Source organism: Hoplias malabaricus, chromosome 10 (assembly GCF_029633855.1).
Source record: "Hoplias malabaricus isolate fHopMal1 chromosome 10, fHopMal1.hap1, whole genome shotgun sequence".
Taxonomy (NCBI): Eukaryota; Metazoa; Chordata; class Actinopteri; order Characiformes; family Erythrinidae; genus Hoplias; species Hoplias malabaricus.
The window spans coordinates 38,264,720-38,292,064 of NC_089809.1; positions in this window are offsets into that span (position 1 = coordinate 38,264,720).

Sequence of the window (27,345 nt, forward strand, 5' to 3'; positions counted from 1 at the left end):
CCTCGTCTATTGAGCCCTCCATAGCCAGACACTTCAACCCCTCACAGGGGGGCCTGCTTGCACCATCAAAGCCCTCCCTCCCCAAGAGTGGACTGGTTCTCCAAATTAGTCCATCAATCTACTTACAGGGCTTCATCCCTGACAGTCATAAGTTCTCTCAGATTACAAGGCTGAACTCACAGAAGATATGGGCAAGGCATCCAGAGCAAATGCGTCCTCCATTACACTCCACACATTCCGATATGAGGTGAAGATTCCGTGTTGAGAAGTGCACAAACAGTGTCACCACACAACTCGCACAACACCAATCGCACATGTTTAATAAAGGCTATGGCCCAAATATGCTCAAAAGTGGAAAATGAGCTGTTGGAAACTAAAAGCCTCCAGCAACTCACATTGATTCCACCAGCTTTGCTGCTAGATGGTGATGTTGTACCTTTTATGAATGTGGCTGTTTTTCTCTCAACCATGCAATGTACTTCAGTTTGGGCAGGAAGGCTTGCAGAGCACACAAAAGCCTGGCAATGTTCTCCCCATGTCCAAATGGATTTCCTCCAGGTCCTCCAGTGTCCCCCACGGTCCAAAAACACACATTAGTAGGTGGACCCTGAACTGGATAAACGCTTACAGACAATTAATAAATTAATGGATATATACATTTCTGACATGCTAGTGTAACAATGAGAAATGTTTAGTTTTATTTTAAGTGAATTTCTTGGAATTAAGCATTCTTCTATGAGTGGTGAACGGCAGGTTGCTCAGTTTTTGTCCCTTTATCGAGATGCAGATTTCATTTTCCAACAGGACGTGGCACCTGCACACAGTGTCCAAGCTACCTGTACCTAGTTTAAGGACCATGGTATCCCTATTCTTGGTCAGCAAACTCCCCTGACTTTAACCCCATAGAAAATCTATGTAGAAAATCTATATTGTGAAGAGGTAGATGCAATATGCCAGACCCAACAATGCAGAAGAGCTGAAGGACACTATCAGAGCAACCTGGGCTCTCATAAACCCTGAGCAGTGCCACAGACTGATCGACTCGTTGCATGCCACAATGCATTGCTGCAGTAATTAAGGCAAAAGGAAAAAGGTATTGAGTGCTGTACATGTTCATACTTTTCAGTTGGCCAACATTTCTAAAAAATCTTTTTTTTTTGTATTGGCCTTAAGTTATATTCTAATTTTCTAATTTTTTTAGTGAATTTGGGGTTTTCATTAGTTGTCAGTTATAATCATCAAATTAAAAGAAATAAACACTTGAAATATATCAGTCTGTGTGTAATGAAGGAGTATAATATACAAGTTTCACTTTTTGAATGGAATTACTGAAATAAATCAACTTTTTCATGATATTCTAATTTTATGACCAACCTGTATGTTATTCAGATGAACCATTGATTAATGTTATTTCAAAGTATATGGAGCATTATTGTCTAAAAGTAAATACATGATTTGAATAGATCAAAAATCAAATGGGAGAAAGAATTGGGTTTGTCTATAGATTCAAATGTGTGGGGAGATCTTTGTATAGATGGCGTTACATCTGCCATGAACTCAAGATAAAGATTGATTCAATTTCATTTTTTTCTTCACCAACTTTATTACAATCCAGCTAAGCTGCATAATTTTAATTCAAATGTTACTCCTCTTTGCTACAGATGTGGCATTAATGATGGTTCTTTCCTACATTGTATTTGGTCTTGCCCTAAACTTTATGACTTCTGGCAGAGAATATGCAGTGTGTTATCTGAGATTCATGGCATCTCTTTCCACTAGATCCAGAAGTTTGCCTCTTGGGTAATTTTACTGATTCTAACATTTAAAGTGGCTGTGCTGTAAAGCTCAATGAAATCCATTTAATAGCAGCTAAAAAGTGTGTCGCTCGTACCTAGAAACTAGAGACCAATATTCCTTTCCCAATGTGGATTTTTGAAACTAATCTGTGTGAAAAAGACTCCTTTGGTCAGACAGACTGACCTTGACCTTGTGTGATATAAGATCATGTTGAATTTTATTTATTTATTTTTCTGGACTATACTCGCTAGTGGTACATTACTGCTGAATATATTTGTATTATTTATATTTATTATACTGTGTGTCATATTAGAAAAAAACTTACAATTTTGTATATACTATTTTTTTTCATTATTGTGACTTATGTTCAAAAAAGTAAACAAACACATTCTTAATGACAAACTATTAACTTTTCTAGTATCCATATACCGTGCAACAATAAAATGTGCCCTTGTAATTGTGGAACAGTGACCCAGTGGATCCTAAGCACTTTAGGAAGTTCCACCGCTGCAGAAAACCAGCAACCCCTGGCTGACTTGGAAAAGCAACTGCCCCCCCTCATGCCCCTATGGTTGAAAAAAACATTGCTAATGTCCCAAACTTTAAAGGCAAAAATAAGATGTAGTGCCCTATTGGCTAATAAATAACTGAGTGCCCATTTCTTGTAATAAATTATGATGATGTGGCTTCAACAGCAAGAAAATTCCACAGTGTGTCTTTAGAATTGATCTTATATCATTACAACATAGGTTTTGTTGCTTTAGTGTGGCCCACTGTCATGCACCAGGTGCCCTTTTTATTTTTTCGCCCCTACACTGAGTCCACCACTGTCAGTAACAATGTCACTCCAGTCCTGCTTGGTTGGCACAGGCATGTAGTCATCCATCAGGCAGTCTCAAAATGCCTGACACACATCCCTAACCACTGTCGCCACAAGTGCCTTGTCCCGTGTGGCATTTGAGGCTGATTGTGGCAAAATAATCATCTGTTGTAAGGTGTCTGCAAAGCAACAGACTGTTATAGTTTTATAAAAAAACACTAATCTTTATAGAAATAATAATATTACTATTATTCATAGTATAAAGCTCACTTAGGCAAATAGTGACGCTCCACTGGTCCAATGGGATTGTGCCTTTGAATAGTTTACCGTGTAATTCTATGGCCCACTCTGGTTAGTGGTTCATCAAACTGTAACTAGTTTTGCCTGAAATACTGTTGATTCAAGGCATTATTCAGATGAATCTCTGTTCTCGAGGCTGTACACACACTTGCTTGGGGAAGACAAACCTGCTTCCTTTTTAAGTGCCACACCCCAAAGCGGTCAGCAGATGGTGAAGGAGGCGTTTCGCTTTGCTGCAGTGTGAATGCAGCGTCACACACGTTCTACCGCAATGCGCAAATATGACAAGACTACCTTTGGTAATACTCAGTGACTTTATAGGGATGGTATTACAGAGAATATATCTTGGCGAAGGGTGTGGTTGCCCCATCGGTTCTGACTTTTTAACAAAGTGAGAGAATTGGCGCTTAAATTAATCCACAGGTCTAAGTCCAAACTTGAAACGTATTTTTCATTTGTTGTAAAGCAACAGAAGACTTTATTCATCTTTTTTGGCACTGTATGCATACAAGCACGTTTTGGTGTGATCATGAACTTGATCAGTACATGGTCTTTACGCTCCCTTCTAAAAATGTCAAAGCTAAGAACACAGTGAAGCTCTATTACTCCTTTGTGGCTTCAAAGGAATAAAAAATGACATTTATTATTGTTGTTACTTTATATATTTCTGTACTTCTCATCAATGTAATTACATGCACTAAAAATAAATAACAAAAACAGTGATTTTACTTTCCAACTGTTACGTTATTGACGAAATATTAGTACTTTATTCTCGTAATATCACACTTTCCGTCGTTATTCTCAAAATGTTCATTTATTATTATATCTTGTATTTTATTTTTAATAAGTGTCTCTAAAATGTCCTGGTACACACGTAGCACAAATAATAGTTGGTGCGATATGTTGAGGTTGAAAGGAAAGAATAATTATAATAAATGGAATAAAAAACAAAAACGTTTATTATTAAAGGAAAAAAACTAGCCCAAACAAATGAGACTACATTGGTGTGATCTGGAGGATGGTAATGTCATGGGTAATGATATTATTTAACTTTTTTTGTTTGTTTAGCATGGCATAATTCAGTTAAAATCACCTACCCTCTTATACGTTTCTTCTTTTCTTGCTGTTGGTGCCAATGCAGCGGCTTAATGGATGTTCTGCTTGTAGATAAGAAAGCATCTGACTGCAGTCTGCAGGAGAATGGAGGTGGATATATCCAGTAATTCGGACCCTGCCCGTGTCCCATAGTGTCATATTTTAGTTTCACTTTCATCTCGCTGGAGGACTGCAGTAAACAGTGAGCAAAAACATAACAGTATCCTTTTCATGTTCAATCACCATTTCTCAAAACCACAACTAAACAGCTTAGTGTGGATTAAAGTATCAGAACTGCAAGCGATCCACATCTCTCAGTTTTTATCCTAAATATCCCAATAAATGAAGATAAATATAGGAAATGACACATTAAGCTTTCTCCACATTATAATCTGTTAGAATAAGCAACACAATGTGCTTTAATATATTTTAAGTGTGACGTATCAACACTTATCTGTACTTTACAGTAAATAATAATGGGGTGTGAATGATGTTAATGATTAGCAGTGGCGTCTGGTGAAAAATGTCCTAGGTGGAGCTTTTGTGCCACACTATCAATTTCACCAACCGTCACAATACAATTTAACACATACATTAGGACACACTGTGAAAATCAGTAATTTTTAATTTTTATAAAAACAAATCAGCAGAATAATAGTTATATAATAATCATACATTGCTGCTCTAATGTGCTCCAATATAAGCTACATTACATTATATGGATCACTACATTCTAGCCTAGTTCAGAAACATACAGCGAAAAGGTTTTTCAGATGATGTGTTGATAGCATCAAGGAAAGAAAATGTAATCAGTTGCATGCTTCTGCATACGGACTAGTTTTACAATGGAATAGTTTATGAAAAGAGGTCTATTTGCAGTGTCTATTCTCTCCATCACGTCCAAACCACAGACACTGTGTTATTCTTTGGTCCGAGTTGCTCGAATAGCTTGGTCGGCCTCAGTGTTTAGGTTGCTTCCATGTGGCAGAATGGCGTTGTAGCATCGAGACAGTACATGAACACACAGTGGGGACATAACAGAATAAAAATTAAATATATAATTGATATAGACAACTTTATGTCAATTAGAAGTTCCAAAAGTTTATTTTGATTAATTGCCCAGCCCTAATAGATTCTATGATGGAGAGATTGCCAGGCACTGCTACAGCAAAGCAGCCCCAAACCATGACATTTCCACCTCCGTGCTTCACATCTGAGCCACTTGAAGGGCCCATGATGACATTTTAGAATTGTTGAAGACTTTATGCACCTTGTGCTCTGCTCTTGGACTGAACTTGTTAGGATGGCCTGACCTGGCCTTATTGGCATTTGGTTTAAATGTTCTCCAGTTGTAAATTATTTCCTGGACAGTGGAATGGCTGATTTCTAATTATTTTGAGATGTTTTTACATCCCTTCCCAGACTCATACACATCTATAACCTTCTTTCTGAAGGTCTCAGAGAGCTCTTTAGATCTCACCATGGTGATACCACTCACTTCAACAATCAAGGGCAATTCAAACTAATGTCTGAGGTCTAAATAACAGCCTCCTCCAATGTCCTCTTTAATGATGGTCTAACAATTTGCAGCTGATGTGGTGAACCTGATTCTAAACATAGACATTTTAAATAGTAATAAATGTGGGAGTGTCCTAACCTTTTCCTCATAAGAAATGTAAATTGTTCTTCATCACATCGTACAACTTATGTTTATAAGTAATTTCTTCAGTTTTATTTGTATAAGCTCCATCTCTCTGCTGTTCAAATGAAAGTCAAATGTCCATATGTTTAAATATGTTCAAAAAGACAAAGGCTTTCAGGGGGTGTCTTAATTTTCACAGGACTGTATCCCCACAGTTCATCTTTCCACATTCTGTCACATCACATGCTCTGTTCACAGCAACATTACAAAAAAATTTCCACAGTAAAAATTATTCATATTCAGGATATTAATAGTCTGTTATATTGTGTCTTTAGTGAGACTTTCAGCCTTTCAAAGTGAGCCATGATTTAAACTCTGCCTGTTTTATGGCCATCTACCACCACCATCATCATCATCATCATCATCATCAAACTGCTGTTACTGCTTTGTCCTTCAGGGTTTTCTTTTCTAAAACTGTTCCAAGAATGAAAGACTTGCATTAAAATGAAATAAACTTATTGGCTATGTGGAAAAAAATTATTTTTATTGACAATGTAAAACATATTTAAATGAGTCTATAGTTTTAAATATTTACTAAAAAAATCTGAAAAACAGTTTACAAATATTTACATGAAGTGAATTATTCACCAGTTTCTGGTACGATTTTAATTTACTCTGGAGTTAAAGCCAATGCCTGGTCTAAATTTCATGTTAAAATTTGCACTGGAATTATGAAATATTAATTATTAGTTTGATAAATATGTTTACAAATACAATAAATAGCTTAATAAACATATTCAATATTTCAATAAAAATGAAGAGTTTAATATGTTTAATAGCTGGTTAAATTAATTTAATTTTTTTGATTTTTGATCTCAACATCACTACCCTGGTAAAATAAAGGTTACATTAAAAATAATAAAATAAATCACATAATAGAACCCTAGACATCATCGCCTCAACCTTATCTTACAACAATAAGAAATTACCAAACTGATACAGCCATCAACACATTTACACTGCACAACTCACACGTGCTCTGTCCTTATTGTTTTCTTAATAATTATTTTTGTTTAGGAACAAAAACAGAAAGCAGCTTGATAAAATTAAAAGAAGCTGTAAGTCAAAACTGAACGCATACAACAGGTGTGAGGTAATGATAAGGCAATAGCCACAATAACCACACACACCATTTCGATCATACTTTTCTAATTCATATGAGTCTGGCTTAAAAGAGCTTGGGTCAAGTTAATATGGTGGCCATGGTTTCTTATTTGCGTGGCAGAGGTTTCATTTGCATTTGTGGATGCAACAACAAACTGTTTTCAGACAGTGGTTTTGGGAAGTATTTGAATCTATGGAGTGATTTCCACTGCAAAATGATATCTGCTTTTAATGCAGTGCTGTCTGAGGCACAAAGATTATGTCCATCCAACCACTTCAATGGCATGCAGAAATATATACCTAATCATGTTATTGACCTCTTGTCAATTAATATAATTACTTGTGAGATTTTCTGCCAGGTGTCTCTTTTTGCCTGTGTCCTACATTTTGAAATATATTTCTGGCATCAAATTCAATTTTTTTCCAAAAAATAGATTTAACATTTGAAATTTTGTTTAATAAAGCTGTGTTAGTAAAGGAAGTGATGAACTGATGTTACTTCATTTTAAAGTACACCTTAAATCAGAAAAGGAAAGCTACAGGTTGTGTTGCAGTGTTCTGGGTTCAACCTCTGCCTCATGTCACTGTCTGTGAGGAGTTTGTGTTCTCCTTGTGTCTGTGTAAGTTTCCTCTGGTTGTTCGGGTTTCCTCCCACAGTCCAAAAACACATGTTGGTAGGTGGATTGGCGACTCAGGTGTCCATAGGTGTGAATGAATGTGTGTCGCCCTGTGAAGGACTGGTGCCCCCTCCAGGGTGTGTTCCTGCCTTGCACCCAGTGATTCCAGGTGGGCTCTAGACCCACCGCGACCCTGAACTGGATAAGCGCTTACAGACAATGAATGACAGTAGGTGGACTGGCTCTGTGACATTGTTCACAGGTGTGAGTGCATAGAGAGACTTAGACAGAGACTTAGACAAGGAGACAGATACAGAGACACCTAGGACCGACATTGGAGGACAAAGGAACTAACAGACTAAGAAGAGACACCAATGGACTAGAGAAAGAAGCACTAACAGACCAAAGAGAGAGAGAAACACTAACAGACCAAAGAGAGAGGGAAACACTAACAAACCAAAGAGAGAGAGAAACACTAACAGACCAAAGAGAGAGAGAGAAACACTAACAGACCAAAGAGAGAGAGGGAAACACTAACAAACCAAAGAGAGAGAGAAACACTAACAGACCAAAGAGAGAGAGAAACACTAACAGACCAAAGAGAGAGGGAAACACTAACACACCAAAGAAAGAGAGAAACACTAACAGACCAAAGAGAGAGAGAAACACTAACAGACCAAAGAGAGAGGGAAACACTAACAGACCAAAGAGAGAGAGAAACACTAACAGACCAAAGAGAGAGAGAAACACTAACAGACCAAAGAGAGAGAAACACTAACAGACCAAAGAGAGAGGGAAACACTAACAGAGCAAAGAGAGAGGGAAACACTAACAAACCAAAGAGAGAGAGAAACACAAACAGACCAAAGAGAGAGAGAAACACTAACAGACCAAAGAGAGAGAGAAACACAAACAGACCAAAGAGAGAGAGAAACACTAACAGACCAAAGAGAGAGGGAAACACTAACAGACCAAAGAAAGAGAGAAACACTAACAGACCAAAGAGAGAGGGAAACACTAACAGACCAAAGAGAGAGAGAAACACTAACAAACCAAAGAGAGAGAGAAACACAAACAGACCAAAGAGAGAGAGAAACACTAACAGACCAAAGAGAGAGGGAAACACTAACAAACCAAAGAGAGAGAGAAACACAAACAGACCAAAGAGAGAGAGAAACACTAACAGACCAAAGAGAGAGAGAAACACAAACAGACCAAAGAGAGAGAGAAACACTAACAGACCAAAGAGAGAGGGAAACACTAACAGACCAAAGAAAGAGAGAAACACTAACAGACCAAAGAGAGAGAGAAACACTAACAAACCAAAGAGAGAGAGAAACACAAACAGACCAAAGAGAGAGAGAAACACTAACAGACCAAAGAGAGAGGGAAACACTAACAGACCAAAGAAAGAGAGAAACACTAACAGACCAAAGAGAGAGGGAAACACTAACAGACCAAAGAGAGAGGGAAACACTAACAGACCAAAGAGAGAGGGAAACACTAACAGACCAAAGAAAGAGAGAAACACTAACAGACCAAAGAGAGAGGGAAACACTAACAGAGCAAAGAGAGAGGGAAACACTAACAAACCAAAGAGAGAGAGAAACACTAACAGACCAAAGAGAGAGGGAAACACTAACAGACCAAAGAGAGAGGGAAACACTAACAAACCAAAGAGAGAGAGAAACACTAACAGACCAAAGAGAGAGGGAAACACTAACAGACCAAAGAGAGAGAGAAACACTAACAAACCAAAGAGAGAGAGAAACACAAACAGACCAAAGAGAGAGAGAAACACTAACAGACCAAAGAGAGAGGGAAACACTAACAGACCAAAGAAAGAGAGAAACACTAACAGACCAAAGAGAGAGGGAAACACTAACAGACCAAAGAGAGAGAGAAACACTAACAGACCAAAGAGAGAGGGAAACACTAACAAACCAAAGAGAGAGAGAAACACTAACAGACCAAAGAGAGAGGGAAACACTAACAGACCAAAGAGAGAGAGAAACACTAACAAACCAAAGAGAGAGAGAAACACAAACAGACCAAAGAGAGAGAGAAACACTAACAGACCAAAGAGAGAGGGAAACACTAACAGACCAAAGAAAGAGAGAAACACTAACAGACCAAAGAGAGAGGGAAACACTAACAGACCAAAGAGAGAGGGAAACACTAACAGACCAAAGAGAGAGAGAAACACAAACAGACCAAAGAGAGAGAGAAACACAAACAGACCAAAGAGAGAGAGAAACACAAACAGACCAAAGAGAGAGGGAAACACAAACAGACCAAAGAGAGAGAGAAACACTAACAGACCAAAGAGAGAGAGAAACACAAACAGACCAAAGAGAGAGAGAAACACAAACAGACCAAAGAGAGAGAGAAACACAAACAGACCAAAGAGAGAGGGAAACACAAACAGACCAAAGAGAGAGAGAAACACTAACAGACCAAAGAGAGAGAGAAACACAAACAGACCAAAGAGAGAGGGAAACACAAACAGACCAAAGAGAGAGGGAAGTATTAACGGATAATAGTAGACTAGAGATGAGAGAATACACCAGACACACCAAACACAAAGCACAAGAGCTGCCAAAACTCTTATTCCTGGTGGTGTAGAGTGACAGGCAAATTGATTTAAAAAGGACATTCAACACCCAAACCATAGTTTGTTTGAATGGCTATCCTCAGGGAAACATCTCCGCTCCATCAGGGCAAGAACGGAGAGGCTGAGGAGAAGCTTTTAACCTCAGGTCATTAACATTAACAGGTCAGAACATTAAACAGTTAATGCACATGGACCATTATGCTCTAAACACAGACACACAGCTACTTTAGTTGTTTATGTATATGTGTGTATGTATATATATATGTACATGTATGCATGTATATGTGTATACATATATGTACTTATGACATACACTATTTGCACTGGGTTTATTCCTTACATGTATATAGTAATTTTATACTTTTGTTAATACTAGCTTTATATTTGGTAGCATTTACAAGTTAATGGTAAATTATAGTTGTAACTTAAATGCTTGCATAGTCTAAGGAATAGTCACGTCTCATTTCACTGTATATTTGTACCTGTTACAAACTATATGTGACAAACAATGAATCTAAAATCTTGTAATGTCCACCAAAGAAATGCTGATACCAAGGAACTTAAATACACACCACAGACAAGGAACACCTGGGACAGATAACAAGGTGGCAGGATCACAAAGCAGGTACAACGAGAGGGTGGAGCTTTTCCCATACAGCACTTTTCCACAAAGAACTAAATTTGAAACTATTCAGTACCTCATGCAGCTCAAATTTGTACAGTCCCATTTGTACACATTCTTTTTCACAAAAAAAAAAAATTACAAGAAGGACTTGCTGTTCTTGAAGACTTGGGAGTCATTTTAACTCTTAGGAATCATTAGTGGATGATTTCCCATACCATGGAATGATTCATTTAAGTTAATTTGGAGATGTGTTTATATCCCTTGCCAGACTCTTAGACATCCACAACTTTTGCTCTAAAAGCCAAACCCTTTGAGCACGTTAGGTTTTAGTATGACACCACTAAATCTGGAATCTCATTCTAATTTTATGGAAAATGTACTGCTAGATTACTTATGTGTGATAACTTGATCATTTAATAAAGATGATTCAGAGAAATCACTTTTACTACTTTAATCTTGAACTCCACCAAGCATTCCGACAATACAACCAGATCTCACACGTGCACAGCCTGTTCCCTCCCGCATGTCCATTCTCAACACGTGGCTCCACAGTACATCCTACTGGAGTAAAGTGGTATTGCACTCACCAGGAGACCTGGAAAATTAGGATACCTATGGAAGCAAGACACCTTTGAATTTGTAGCACTGATTTCTTTTTGCACTGAAATAGCTCCTGAATTGAACTCGTGAATTTTCAAGAACACGTTTTCACTTATCATTCAAGGTTAATAAATTCAGATAAAAAAAAAATTCAAGCCCCAAAAAATGCAGACAATATATTTTGAAGTTGCACAAATTCGATAGACCAAATTCAGATTCCAAAATACGAGTAAAAAATACGAGTTTACACATCCTGGATACAAAGGATGAGCAATCGATTTTGCCTCCAATCGAACCAACATCCAACCACGACGCTGAAGTTGGCTACTTTCTGTTTCACCTTAAACTGTCGCCTCCACTGTCGCCGCTAGATGGAGAAATCCATCCATCCATTTTCTGTAACCGCTTATCCAATTTAGGGTCGCGGGGGGTCCAGAGCCTACCTGGAATCATCGGGCGCAAGGCGGGAATACACCCTGGAGGGGGCGCCAGTCCTCCACAAGGCAACACAGACACACACACATTCACTCACGGACACTTTCGAGTCGCCAGTCCACCTGCAACGTGTGTTTTTGGACTGTGGGAGGAAACTGGAGCACCCAGAGGAAACCCACGCGGACACGGGGAGAACACACCAACTCCTCACAGACAGTCACCCGGAGCGGGAATCGAACCCACAACCTCCAGGCCCCTGGAGCTGTGTGACTGCGACACTACCTGCTGCGCCTAGATGGAGAAATACAAACACAAATTCCATACCATTGAAAAAACTACACCTTTAGCTGTGGAGGTTTTTTGTAATGGCCCTGTGAACAGAGCGTGTGATGTTACAGAATGTGGAAACGTGCAAAACGTGTTCTTGAAAATTCACGAGTTCAATTCAAGAGCAGTTATATTCAGAAGCATAATTGTGAAGCAAAATATTCAGAGGTGGAAATCTGAAGATTTAATTTCAAAAGCAACAAAATTCAGATGAATAATTTCAGTGCAAAAAAATCAGTGATACAAATTCAAAGGTGGTAATATTTCAGTCTAATGAGACAGATTTGCTTCCACAATCATCAGTGATGAACATTCACTAAAATTTACCACTAAAAAAAATCAGTTTTGTCTTTGAAGGCTGAATGTGCCTGTTATTACATTATTTATTTAATCTACAAATGACTCTCAAAAGCATTATACTACTGTGTCTACAACTTAACAAAGAAGGTAAGACCATCCGACCATTAGAGGGACAGATCTAATAAAACACTTCTACTGGTAGGAATCACTGGTGATTTATCAAAAATCAATAGAACACTGTCCCTGCTTCTTTAAAGTCGTTTGGAGGAAAAAACAAGGATTTATTCTTTCAATATATTTGTGTTACTCCCTAAAGGTGTCTTATGTTAAGAAGAAGAGTACAGAGACACAGCTCAAGGTCCGGGCGAGGAGAGGAAGCTGATGAAACTGTGAAAGAGAAACAGAGAGATTAAGAATTCCACTCCTGAAGAAAAGAGATGAGCCTCCACTTCACTGAGGATGTGACTGTGGGTCAGAGACTGAGACAGAAGTGATCACTCAAACAGGTGAGTGAGAGTTCTCTCCAGCGCCATCTGCTGGAGAACTGACCACAACACAGCGCCAAACTACAGCGCTGTGCCGCCGCCAGGGGGCACTGTTTCCCCGCGCTAGCAGCTGAGACTGGAGAAATGTTCCTGACACTGTTTAACAGGAGCTGTTTTCCTGCAGAAATATCTTCACAACGCTTGTGTCCCGCTGTAAAAACACAGTTAGTAACAAGCTGCTTTCTGTACGAAATGAGCCTCAGTGCTAGCGCTAGTAATCTGTATTTACACCAGTCACACATCCGCATTAATATTAGCTCATTCACCTGTTTACAAACGATCAGAATAAACACGTGTGTTTTCATGCATTGTGGGGACATCATGTTTTCGTTTATAGAGACTACACTTACTTCATCCTTATTCCCTGCAAAACCCTAATCCTAACTTTAATCTAACTTTTCTCTAGCCTTAAGCCTTTGATTTAAAATTTAATGACATACTTTTAGCACCACTTTAAAGAATAGGCATTTGCCCCATTCAGTATCATTTCACATTTTATTTATACAGTTTTCAATTACAATTTCAAAATTAACAATTTTCCATAATCTGATTTCTATATGGGGCGGCAGGGTGGCACAGTGTATATGTGTTATATATGGCACATTTAGAGGATGTTCACCCAATTTTTTTCACTGCATAACAAATCATACTGATACACCACAAACATTTTTAATGAAATGAATTAATGAAACATAACACCAACCCACAGTCCACTGCGTCTAAAACTGGGTTCAGTTATTTAAAAAAACATTGGGAAAGTTATAAAAATAAACGCTACATTTATGGGTAACCAAAGAAAGCTTTCAAAGCGTTATTGTTTGTAAAGACCTAGTCATGAGAGGATGTTATATTCCTAACCACTCATGACCCCCTCACCTGTTACAAATTCACCTTCTTATAGAGGCATGGTTCCTATCAGTGTAATAAAATTCTATAAACATTTCACTCTTATTTTAGTAATGTCCCAACTTTACTGGAGCGTTGTTCTTTTTTTAATTGCTATTACAGACACGAGTCATGTTTATCCAGCTTATTTCCTCTCAAAACCAAACAAATTGTTTCCCCTGTTACTTCTCTATTCCTGCTCCTCTCTTAACATTTGTACAGGAATTAATACTGATGTTACATATTTTCACATTAAATATCAATATTAAAAGTTTTTATTCCATGTATTTTTTTGAAGTATTTCTGTTTGTCCATTCATCATGGCATTTTTTGGCATTTTGGTGGTGTCGCAGTCACACAGCTCCAGGGGCCTGGAGGTTGTGGGTTCGATTCCCGCTCCGGGTGACTGTCTGTGAGGAGTTGGTGTGTTCTCCCTGTGTCCGCGTGGTTTCCTCCGGGTGCTCCGGTTTCCTCCCACAGTCCAAAAACACATGTCGGTGGGTGGATTGGCGACTTCAAAGTGTCCGTAGGTGTGAGTGTGTGAGTGAATGTGTGTGTGTGTCTGTGTTGCCCTGTGAAGGACTGGCGCCCCCTCCAGGGTGTATTCCTGCCTTGCGCCCAATGATTCCAGGTAGGCTCTGGACCCACCGCGACCCTGAATTGGATAAGGGTTACAGATAATGAATGAATGAATGAATGATTTCTAGATTCCTCATGCTTCATACAGACACATTAACAAAATATCACCTAAGGTTTAAAATGTAAATATAGATATAGTAAATATAAAGTACTTATTATCCAACACATTCTCAAAAACGTTATCCAAAGCCTGATTATATCAACAAAACATTTTATTTATCTTTAGTTTTTCTTTATTTCTCTATTTAGAAACATTAAGCTGGTGAAATGAAATAAAACCTTTGAAACGCTGTGTCGCTACCAGATTAGCGCTGCTGCCTGATTTGGACTGTGCATGCTTGTGTACACTGTTCTGATATCTCTGATATTTTATTAATTTCTTATTAATTAACAGAAATAATTAACAGAATTAACAGAAAAAATTGGTTTCACGGCATGTGGCTCAAAAGAGTCACTTTCCTCAAAAGGAAAATTAGTTTTTACATTACATTACATTAGTTACATTTTACAGTTAGTTTTTACGGCAACTTTGTTGCCGTGTGTTCACAGAAGTGAGGAGATTCATGGCTAATTTAGGGAAAGTCTAAAATTGCGGGTAATCACAGTTCTGTCTGGTTGTTTACATACAGAAGCTAAGCGTCTTTTAGGGTGGAACAGTGTGTTTGAGGGGAACAAAATTGACTGTTGTTCGTATGTGGATGAGGTTAACCTTGTCTGTAAGTTTTTATTCACTGTTTGAATTACAACAGTAACTCATTTGTAACTCGAGTTGTTTAGTTTTTCTTTGTTTCTCTTTTTAGATTCAGAGAGAGAAAAAACACAGGTGCCTATTTTTCCTCTTCAGTAAACACAGAGGCTCTGAGCTTAAAACTAAAGAGAGAATAAATAACTTGACATTTATTAGCTTTAATAACCATACAGACGTCTTACCTGTTGGTCACAGTGGTCTTAGTCACAGTGGTCTTCTGAGTGTATCTTTTTCTCTTTCGGTTTTCTCACAGAGTGTGTGTGTGTGTGTGAGGGTGTGTGATGATTGTATGAATCCAAAGTGTCCTAATCACATGTTTTTGTTAAAACCTGTTATCAACTGTTTATCTGTGTGAAATAATACTCTCTCACTATTAGGACTTTAGAATTCATATGAAAACTATTTCAGATTTAAAAATTTATTGTCCATCATTTCATGAACGTAATTCGTCTTTGATGAACTGCAGCACAATACAGCATACCACACACACATAGTCATTACACCAAAAACTAAACTAAACTAAAAAAAAAATCCCTCCCAACATTAAATTCATCAATTATTAAAACAAATATTAGCCACAGGGGCAAAGGATCTTTATTGAAGGTGCACAAATCCAATTATTCACACACAAGAACAAAAATACACTGCGCTCACAGTTTTGCTCCAGTTGCAGCAGGAAATATGGTGAAAAATCCATTCACACACTCGTATAAAACATGCACAAAAGATGCATATTCAGAAACCAATATGTGAATCTGTGCAATTTGAGTTACACACCTGTATTTATTTATTTTTTTAGTTTTTTTGGGGGGGGGATATATGTCTTGCACACACAAATCAATGATTACACATGACAACTTCTGCACTCTCACCAAATGTATCAGTCAGTATGGTGCAAATCTATGGAGCCCCTAAAGTCTCATGGTGGAAAAATACTATTTAGAGACTTAGTTCCCTCAATTTAGTAATTCATTCCCTCAATTTAGACAGACATGACACAGACTATGCGTTAGGACACACGTTTGATCTCTCATGTCTGTTCCTTATTTACACGTTACAACCATGTTTTAATAGACTACAATATCAATAGTTCAGGTCGAGGAGAGAGTGAATAAAAGCAGAATTTAGAATCAGACAGGACTCATTTTTAATCGTGCATCCAGTGGGAGGCAGAACAATGTACTCCTGTTGTGTGTCACATAGCCACGGCCAAAATCTCATCTCATTCTCAGTCAAATTATTCAGTAAAATCCAATTGACCTGCTATTGTTATTCAGTCAAGAATGAATGTTTAAAAAATGAATAAAACCATAAAAATAAGCCCAATGTGTAGAGGATTACACCGTCAGTGACACTGTAAAGCTGCTTCTTTGTAATTATTTGATTCATTTAGCCTATTGCATAGGTGTATGTTTATACCTTTTTTCTTCATTCTGTATTGTCTGCAGCAAAGTGTAGCCTACGAAATAGGGTACAATACTTTTAATAAACAGTAAAAATGTAAAACTTTCAGAAATATTAAATCGATCTCTTCCTCAGCACTCTCAGCTTCTCTTGTCAGTAAAACATCTGCCTCCCCTCCTCTGTTGTCAGGTAATACGTCTAATGTTGTTAAATATTATAATGACACTCTGTCTTCTCTCTTCCTGCCTAGATCAGTTGGCTTCTATTAAAACCAAACTTGTATTGTTCACTCATTCTGCTCCTTGGTTTACACCTGAACTCCACCAAATTAAATCCCGTAAGATACTCTTACTGAAGCCCGGTCCCCCTGCTATTCAGATGTTATAGGTTCCGACTCAGCTAACTCCAAAGCTCTATATTCCATTATTAATAATATTTTTAGACCTATCAACAACATCTCAACGACGCAACTCTTTCCTTTAATTCTTTCAAACCAAAACCAATTCAAGCACTTTGACCACCTCCTCTGCTCTCTCTATCCCCCACCTGTCTCTTCTCCATTTACCACTCAGTCTCTGTCTCAGTTCTCCCATGTACCCAGTGGAGCTGTCTGACATATTAAAACGAATGAAAAGCTCCACCTGCGTTCTGGATCCAGTTCCCTCTAAACTCATCAAGGACTGTTTTCCAGCTGTCTCCTCACTCATCACAATGATCATCAACTCCTCTCCTAGTTTTGGTTCAGTTCCACATGCTCTTAAATTGGTTGCTGTCACACCAAGTCTCAAAAAACCTGGACTCAATTCTGACAATATGAGTAATTTCTAATCTTCCTTTTCTGTCAAAAATACTCAAACGTGCTGTTACCTCCCAACTTAAAGATCACCTTATCTCCAGTAACTTGTTTAAACTCTTCCAATCTGGTTTCATCTCACAACATAGCACAGAATCAGCCCTTCTTAGAGTTACAAATGACCTTCTTCTCTCTTCGCACTCTGGACACATCAACATTCTCATCCTCCTTGATCTTACTGCAGCATTTGACACTATTAACCACACCATTCTTCTTTCCCACCTTGAATCCTCTCTCAACATCACTGATGTACTGCCCTTTCCTGCTACGATCCTATCTCACTCACTGGAAACAGTTTGTCACCATTAATAACTGCACTTCTTCCATTCCGCCTCTTTCCCAAAGTGTTCCCCAAGGCTCAGTGCTTGGCCCCCTTTAATTTATCCTTTACATGCTCCCATTAGGTAATATTATACATCGTCATGGTCATCATGTTCATAGCTATGCTGACGATGTCCAGCTTTACATCTCCACAAAATCCATCACTACCTCAGTTCACTCCACTCTGACTGACTGCATCACTGAAATTAAATCATGGATGCAAACAAACTTTCTTAAATTAAACTGTGATAAATCAGATATGATTATCATCTGTCCCAAATCCCTCACTAAAACTACTCACAACTTTTGCCTTACTATCGACAACGCTACTGTCTCCTTCCTCTTATATCTGTAACCTCTGCATTATTTTTAATGGTATCCTGTCCTTTGAAACATAGCACGTATCCATCCTTCATTATCTTTTTCTGCTGCTGAAATCTTAATCCATGCCTTCATCACATCCCGAAGTGATCATTGCAGTAGTACTCTCTACGGCACAATCACCAAAATCCTAAATAAACTTCAGTATATTTAAAATTCAGCTGCACACCTTCTCACTCTCTCTAGTTCTCGTGATCACATTAAACCTGTCCTTGAGAAACTTCACTGGCTTCCTGTTTCACACTGGATTCAGCACAAAATTATTTTATTCATTCACAAAACCCTCCACAACCAGACCCTATCCCATCTCACTGACTTGCTACACTATCACAATACTTCCCGAAACATTCGCTCCTCTGATGCCCATCTCCTGTACATACCTCCTAGGACTAAGCACCGGACCTAGCGCAGCAGAGCCTTTTCTGTAGCCACTCCCTCACTTTGGAACTCTCTTCCCAAACACATCCACAACTGCACTGACCTGGCTGTTTTAAATCACTCCATAAAACTCACCTCTTCAGACCTGCTTTTAATATGAGTCAGTGTTCGTATTTTTCATAGCTTGCTTTTCTGCTTTCGGCTGTTTTATTGTTTTATCTAGTGTTGTTTTGTATTTTATTTTTCTTATTTGAACTGTATCTTATAGTCTTTAATGATCTTATGCTCTTTGGATTTCCCTGATTTTTATGTATCTAAAGCAATATGTAAATGATATTTATTATTGTTATTATTATTATTATTATTATTATTATTAGAACCAGGAGACCTTAGTAACCTGGATCTACAAGAGATCTGAAAATCTGAAGAGATTTTCTCTGTGACTTGATATGTATTGATACACGTGTGACTATTTTCTATAACTACAAATTTCTCTGTCACACGTGCTCAAGGGTTTTGCACCAAATGTACCTCCATAATACTGTCTCTTGTTTTCCATTTTCCCAATTTCAAAACAGAACTGAACGGCCAATTACACGGAGATCTCCGTTCTCAGAAAAGGCTTCTCGGAGGAGGGCACTAACAAAATATCAACCAATAACATTCCCTGACAGAAACTGCCCTGATCCTTCCCAAGATTGTCAGAAACACTCCCTGCTTAAGTAATTTTTATTTCCCGAGGTGGTTTTAAACAATCCCGACTGTATTTCTCCTCTCACAAGGTTTTTTTTTTCTTCTTGCGAACAGAGATTGTTCCACGCTCAATATGATTTCATGCACTCAAGATTATATTATGCTAACTCAAAATATCCGCATGCACGCAGAATTGTGGCACAAATATAACGCCATATTTCTGGGTCCAGAAGCTGAATGTAATTACCATGAACGTACATGTTCATGATTTTGAGGGCGGAGCTTCTGAAGATACATAATATAATACATACTATGTGTTCTATATTGTTTAGGACAGATAGCATATTTCTTAAGGATTTAATGTATTATTTATGAGTTAAGAATCACTCAATATCTATATTCAAACCACTGGCGACTCTAGGTTTCATGAGTGTGAATGCACCGAGGCATTGATACTAGAAAGTGGATGCATGTGCAGAGATTCTGAACTTTAATAAAGAGATATACACAGAATATATTAAACCACCAGAAAACAACTATATGGGGAACAGACAGGGACCAAATAAAGTAAATGGTACAAGACAAAAAACTACAATCAAATCCAAAAAAATATTATCTGAATAAGGACGGTAATAAATGAAGTAACTACCATTAAAAGAGAGAAGGAGTAAAACTAAAGAACTGAGAGAGAAAGAACTATGAACTAATAAAGAAGTAGACCACAGAGAACAGAGGACAAGTTATAAATATCATAAAGAAACACAGAAATTAATACTGTAATGAAATATTATCACAGAAACATACACTGAAAAGAACCCAGAATAAACGTTAACCTCAACATAAACACTACATTCACCAGGACATGGAACTGTAGGGGAGAAACTAGAAGAAAAAACAAACAGGAGATCATACTCACAAGATAAACAGACAAGATAAACTAATAAATGAAAGTTATAAACAGTCCCCTCTTTCTATCAGTGAGTCGATGATGGGGAAGAGCTGAAACACTGAGGACCAGCAAGCACTGGGAGGAGTTAATAATTGCTAACAGGCATCTTTTCATAAATCTGGTCTCTTTAAAATCTTTGAAGAATAGATTATGAAGTTCAGACTACGGTAGAAGTCTTTATTTAACTGTGATCAATTCACATGAGGTATCTACAGAACACCTCTTGTAATTCTTCTTTATTGATGTAGGAAAAGGATAATTATTCATTAATTTCCAATAATTAATTTTATTTACACACTGTTGTGCTGCTTTATTCTCCAATTAATATACAGGGGGTCCTCGACTTACGACGTTGATCTGTTCCTACGTCGCGTCGTAAGCCGATTTTCAGTGTAAGTCGGAACATACATACATACTGTATGTAAATAACATACTGTAAGCACTTATCCTACAAAGCGACTGGGGTGACGCCGTCCTCCTCGGTCCTGAGCCGCGTAACCGTGTATTCTTCCGCCGCACACACCAAACACGAAGTTCACGTTAAGACGTTTACGACGCAAAACCACTTAAGTCAAAGCATGGCTTTATAGAGTAAATGGGAGATGTGTCGTAACCACGAAACATCATAACTAGGGACTGACGTAACCCGAGGACCTCCTGTATTCACTTCTGCTGTATTTCCTATTCATTTTTGCGCAAAGCCTCATTCTGTCTCCATAACCACATTCGTTTAAAAAATCCAAGCAGCTCCTTGTTTGCACCCTCAGATCTTTTCTTCAGTTCTTTAAGTCTCTGAACTCGTTCTGAATTTCCTGTTTCATTGAGTTTCTCAATCAGGAAGTCCAGATATTGAAGGGTAGCCACAGAGTCTTTGTCTAAAGCGATTTCCTCCAGTTTCTCAACACACTGATAACACCCTTCCACCAGCCTGATTTTCTCACTCTCCTGTTGTTTTATTTCATTCTCCAGTCTGCGTTTCAGACTCTGTAAATCTCCAGATGCACCTTCATATTTCTTCATCAGATCTTCTTTGGTCTTTGTAACCCGTCTTGTCTTTGTCACATACATTTTATTCTCTTTAACATGTTTAGTGTGGTCACATCTTCCATTTTCCCTTTTCCATGACACGGCACTGTGAGAGATCACTGACCCACCAGCAATCAGGATAGTGACAGTTCTCCTCACACACACTGCAGCAAGTCGCCTCTTTGGTCAAGTGCCACCACTTAAATTCTATAGGCACCTTTTCTTTGTAGATTTCGTCCCCTTCATATTTAAAGTCATTCATGTCCTTCTTTTCTTTCTCATGTTTCTCTAAAGCTGTTTTTGTCTGTTCCAGCTCCTGTTTCCTGAGCTCTGTCAGTGTGATTCGATCTTTTAAATTGTTGATGGCTGCTGTTAGTTCTTTGCGGGTTCTCAGCACAATCGCAGTCATCTTCACTTTCACAAGTTTACTGTCACGAAAGAAATCAAAAACGTTCTTCATGTTTCTCTCATTTTCATCCCACAATGCTTTATCTTCTTCAGTTACTTTGTCATTGAAGTCTACACAGTGAGAATTGTCAAAGATGAAGTGCACAATTTCCCCTGAATCATTTGTAGTACACTTCATTTTAGATGCTTTAATGACTTTAAGGGTATTATTGGGGTTGCTGGAGGAATGTGTGATGAGTAGAACAATGTTTCTCTCCATATCTTTACCAAATAAAGAGAGAATCGCATCAAAAACATACAGCTGTCTGTCTGTGAATCGATTAATGTTTGCTGTCACCACAAAACACACTGCATCAACTTCATCAACTCCATCTTTACTCCGTCTGAATAATTCATGTAAAATTTCTGCGATATTTAATGCAGAGAAATATGTTCAGGTTCTAGAACAACATATGCTCCCATCTAGACGTCATCTCTTTCAGGGAAGACCCTGCAGTTTTCAACAAGATAATGCCAGACCACATTCTGCAGCAATCACAACATCATGGCTACGTAGGAGAAGGATCTGGGGACTGAAATGGCAGCCTGCAGTCCAGATCTTTCACCTATAGAGAACATTTGGCGCATCATAAAGAGGAAGGTGCGACAAAGAAGGCCCAAGACGATTGAACAGTTAGAGGCCTGTATTAGACATGAATGGGAGCGCATTCCTATTTCTAAACCTAGGAAACTGGTCTCCTCTGTCTCCAGACGTCTGTTGAGTGTTGGAAGAAGAAGGAGGGATGCCACACAGTGGTAAAAAATGGCCTTGTCTCAACTTTTTTGGGATTTGTTGACACCATGAAATTTTGAAACAACATATTTTCCCCTTAAAATGATACATTATCTCAGTTTAAACTTTTGATCTGTGATTTGTGTTCTATTCTGAATAAAATACTAGATGTTGGCACCTGAATTGCATTCAGTTTTTATTCACAATTTGTTTAGTGTTCCAACTTTTTTGGAATCCGGTTTGTACTTAGTTACATTATCTTATTCTTCAATGGTCAGGCCCACCACATAGCAGGTATGATTTGGGTGGCGGTAGAATCAAATGAGGTCTTGGAGTAGTAGGTGTACTTCTACAGTAGGTGTATTTCAGTTAAATATGGATTAGACATGTATTAGAGGTTTTAAAGGGTTTTCTTGGCGCGTGTGTGCGCGTGTTGGTTTTTATGGTTTACGAGGACTTTTCACCTGACTACGTACCGACATTACGGGGACATTTGCGTTTATGAGGACAGGGCTGGTGTCCTCATAATTCCTGCACTGTGGGTGCTCTTATCTACGTCAGAAAAACTCCCGCTCAAATTTTGGCGCCATGTCCTTTTACACCATAAAAACAAGAAACTCGCTTAACACAGTGTTAACTCCAAATTCGGAATAGTGCCCCTGTAGCCTGGTGTTGGAACAGCTCCAGTGTGACCGTAGCGTTAAGATTTGCGACTGCTGATTGGCTGGGCTTTGGATAGACAATTGGAGCTGTGATTGGCTACGAGCCCTGTCAATCATGATTGCATCGTCGTGTCAGTGGGCGGAGTTTCATCGTGCTGAGGAGGCAGCACTTTGCATGGAGATTTTAGCAGACTGGAATAACAGGTAAGAAATGGACTATAAAAATAATATAAGGATTTGTATATTTTGCACACATTTACTAATGCCTTTGAGGTGTGCATGAATGAAAAGATAGTTTTATGAGTTCTGGGCAGATGATTAGGACCAAAAAAATAATGCTAAATCCCGCTTAGCATTTCTATGTGATTTTCAGTGTAATATTAGCATCAAGGTAACTGGATGCTAGTTTAGTCATTCTCTGTTGTTTATGGGGTTTAATATGACTGGGTGAGTGCTAGTTTAGTAATTCTCTGTTGTTTATGGGGTTTAATATGACTGGGTGGGTGCTAGTTTAGTCATTCTGATGCGTCTCTGGAAGATGGCTCTCTTGGGAGACTTGTGAACGATGACCATCTTAATCCAAATAGCAAAATGAAAACAATCACAATTGCAGGAAAACCCCATCTGGGTTTATTTGCAACAACAAACTAATCCTGGAGAAGAGATCACGTACACTATGGTGACTCTGAATGGCCATGGAGATGCAAGGTTTTTAATGAAAAGCATTCACTGTAAATAAGAAGTACAAAAATGCAAATTTAACAGTAATATATTGCTCTTAAATTTGTTGCTCTAATTCATTGTATCTGTTTCCAAAGCCTGCAGTTATCAATACCAGCCTACAGACAGTTAATGAGGGAGACCCACTGCAACCGAAAAAACAGATACCTGAAGCAACATGTGAGGTAAGTAGTGATGTGTGAACATAATACAGTTATTTCTCATAGAATTGATCTAATGTGTGTGTGTGTGTGTGTGTGTGTGTGTGTTTGAGCTGTATATGTCCAGGTACAGTATGTTTAATTAGGACATACATATTTACTGAAAAAATGTGTGAGAAAATGTCTTTGTATCGATTAATGGAAGATCTGTGTGTTAATGTGTGTGAAAGAAACCTTCTGTATATGGACTTTAGTACTTACTGGGACAGCAGTGTTTACTGGGATTGTGCGTGTGTTAGTGTGTAAGTCCAAGACCTGTTTTGTTAGGACAATGTTTTACAGGGACTCTGCAGAGGCTTAGTTCATACTGATGGCAGCCTGTGTATATAGTGTGAGACAAAATTGTGATCTCGATGGCATCTGTTTCTGAAGCTCTAGGACATGTGCTTACACTGTGTGATCCTCAGGACAATGACTGCAGAATTTTAAACTATGATTCTCTAGACTTTAATATATTTTCTGATGAGGATATATCACTTTTGTCACCAGAACTGTGAACATGAAATAGTCATTGCAACGGTTTCAAGCATGAACAAGTGTGTGGAATGTGTTGGACCAGTTGCATCACTCAAGTGGATTGGCTACAGTGTAAAGGTCAGTAACAATTATTATTTAGATATTATGACAGAAAATGATTAATGGTATGTCATTATGGATGTGCCTGTGAACTGTAAACTGTTTGATATGTCATTTTAAAACTGACTGTTAGTTGATGGATGGAAACATTTTAAACTCTAGATTTTGTTAAAATATATACCATATATACCTTACTCATCTAAAGTATTTGGACTGTTTCCACATAATATACAATACATTTTTTAATTGGTCTTGTACCCCAATTTAAAGTATGATTGTTTGTGATATTGAGTGAAACCAGTCTAAACAGTTTAGAATAAAGTGGTGGGCTACATCAGATGAAGAATATGTGCCAGAGTCAGACTTAGATAGTGAATTGAATCAGACAGTTCAGTTGAGCTTGCATTAGAATGTGCAACAAGAGCCAAGTCAATGAGCAGAAAGTCCCGTTCACCAAATCTTGCGGTTTAAAGTTTTTTCCAAAATATGAACGCAAAGGCAGTGTCTAAAGCCCAGGAAAGAAACATGTTTGTATGAAGAAGCTGATTTATTCTGCTATGAGGAGCAGTTGATTGGTATAGAGTCAAATCATGAATTTTTCACTCGTCCGTTGCCCTTAACTTGACAAGTGGATCAAAATAAATCATCCTAAATTTCTTGTAATAAAATCATGTTACACTTGATCTATAAGTTGGAAATACAAGGTTTTGATTCAGCAGCAGTGATATCTTGCGTAACTTGTTCTTTTGTAAAGTAGCTAATGTAAAGTAGAATATGAGTTTCCCCCATTAATGCAGTTCCCTGTCTTTTAGGGATGCAGAAGACCCAGAACAGTGCTATTTGAAAGGCTCAAGGTATCTTATAGCCATATTTTATTTGTTCTGTTATGATTTGGGGTGTCACGGTGGAGCAGCAGGTAGTGTCTCTGTCACAGCTCCAGGGTCCTGGAGGTTGTGGGTTCGAGTCCTGCTCCAGGTGACTTTCTGTGAGGAGTGTGGTGTGTTCTCTCTGTGTCTGCGTGGGTTTCCTCCGGGTGATTGTCTGTGAGGAGTGTGGTGTGTTCTCCCTGTGTCTGCGTGGGTTTCCTCCGGGTGACTGTCTGTGAGGAGTGTGGTGTGTTCTCCCTGTGTCTGCGTGGGTTTCCTCCGGGTGACTGTCTGTGAGGAGTGTGGTGTGTTCTCTCTGTGTCTGCGTGGGTTTCCTCCGGGTGACTGTCTGTGAGGAGTGTGGTGTGTTCTCCCTGTGTTGCGTGGGTTTCCTCCGGGTGACTGTCTGTGAGGAGTGTGGTGTGTTCTCCCCGTGTCTGTGTGGGTTTCCTCCAGGTGCTCCGGTTTCCTCCCACACTCCAAAAACATACATTGGTAGGTGGATTGGAGACTCAGAAGTGTGGTGTAGGTAGGTGTGAGTGTGTGACTGAATTTGTGTGCTGCCCTGTGAGGGTCTGGCACCCCCTCCGGGGTGTATTCCTGCCTTGTGCCCAATGATTCCAGGTAGGCTCTAGACCCACCATGACCCTGAACTGGATAAGCTGTATAATGAATGAATGTTATGATTTGTTTTTCCAAGCCATTCTTTGAGGAAAATGATCCTTGTTTGTGTGCTGTGCTTGGAATAAAGATGATCTGCCCCATTGTTTTTATTTCTTTTATTTTTTATTTCTATTCCCAGAAATGTCTATCCTGCCATGGTAATTAATTGGTTAATCTGACTTTTTATTTTCTTTGATCAGTGTGCACTGATCACATCCCAGAAGAGGTTGAAAACACTAGGAAGAGGACAAGAACACTGTGGTCTAAACAGGAGGTGATGGCTGTGATGAAACCTCTCAAGCCTCACATAACGAAAGGAAAACTGGCCACAATGGCAGAATGTCAGCGGTGCAAGGATCCTGTGTTGAAGGACTGAAGTGCACAAAATATGTGACTTTGTTAAAAATAGAGGGTTCACCTTTAAAAGGCAAATTCAATCTAAATGAAGATTTACTTCAAGGACATGGGCTTGACTTTTTTTGACTTAATTCTTTAACAATCTGAGAAAAGTGTGGTGTTACACCTGCAGCATGTTAATTAAAGATGTGTTTAATTCTTTTTTTGTTGTTATAACTGGAGCTGCAGTTAACGCTAACACAAGCGAGATGCTCATGTCCAGAGTTTGTTGTTTACAGGGACCTGTTCTGCTTAATCACACGTGTCTTTGGAATGCACCTGTTATGTTTGTGTTTGTGTTTGATCAAGTACCAGTAAACCACCTCTGTCCTTATAACACAGTGAAATGGCCTTTTTTGTGTATTGTTAAATCAGTGTCCTGGTAAAGTAGGTATGACCTCACAAACCTCTTGCCATAGGTGGGAGATTTTCAGGATGTCCCCATATACAAGCATGTTGTCACGTGGACATAGTAAGAGCTTACATTTGTGTAGAAACAAATTAAGGTGATATTTGTGTTCTGTAAAAAGAGAGATTTTTTTTTGGTGTTTCCAGCAGCGCTGTAGGGCAAAGGGAAAGGTGGGTGCCACATTTTAACTGGTTTGGCAAGGGATGTCCTCATAAGACTTAGACCTGTGTGTGTGTGTGTGTGTGCAGAATATAATCTCAGTTCAAAGTTAAATCATTCTCCTGCTCCTTAGTAATATTTTTCAACAAAAATTGAGTAGTTTGAAAATGGCAAGTGAGAAGAATACATCACTGAATTCAGGAGTATTTGAATTTTGAATTAAACATTAAACAAAGGTGTACAAAGAAGTTTGAAAGCATTTAATACTTTCCTTAGCTCTTGAAAATGATTTTATGTCTTGTTTTTCAAAGAAAAACTGAAATACGGTATGAAAA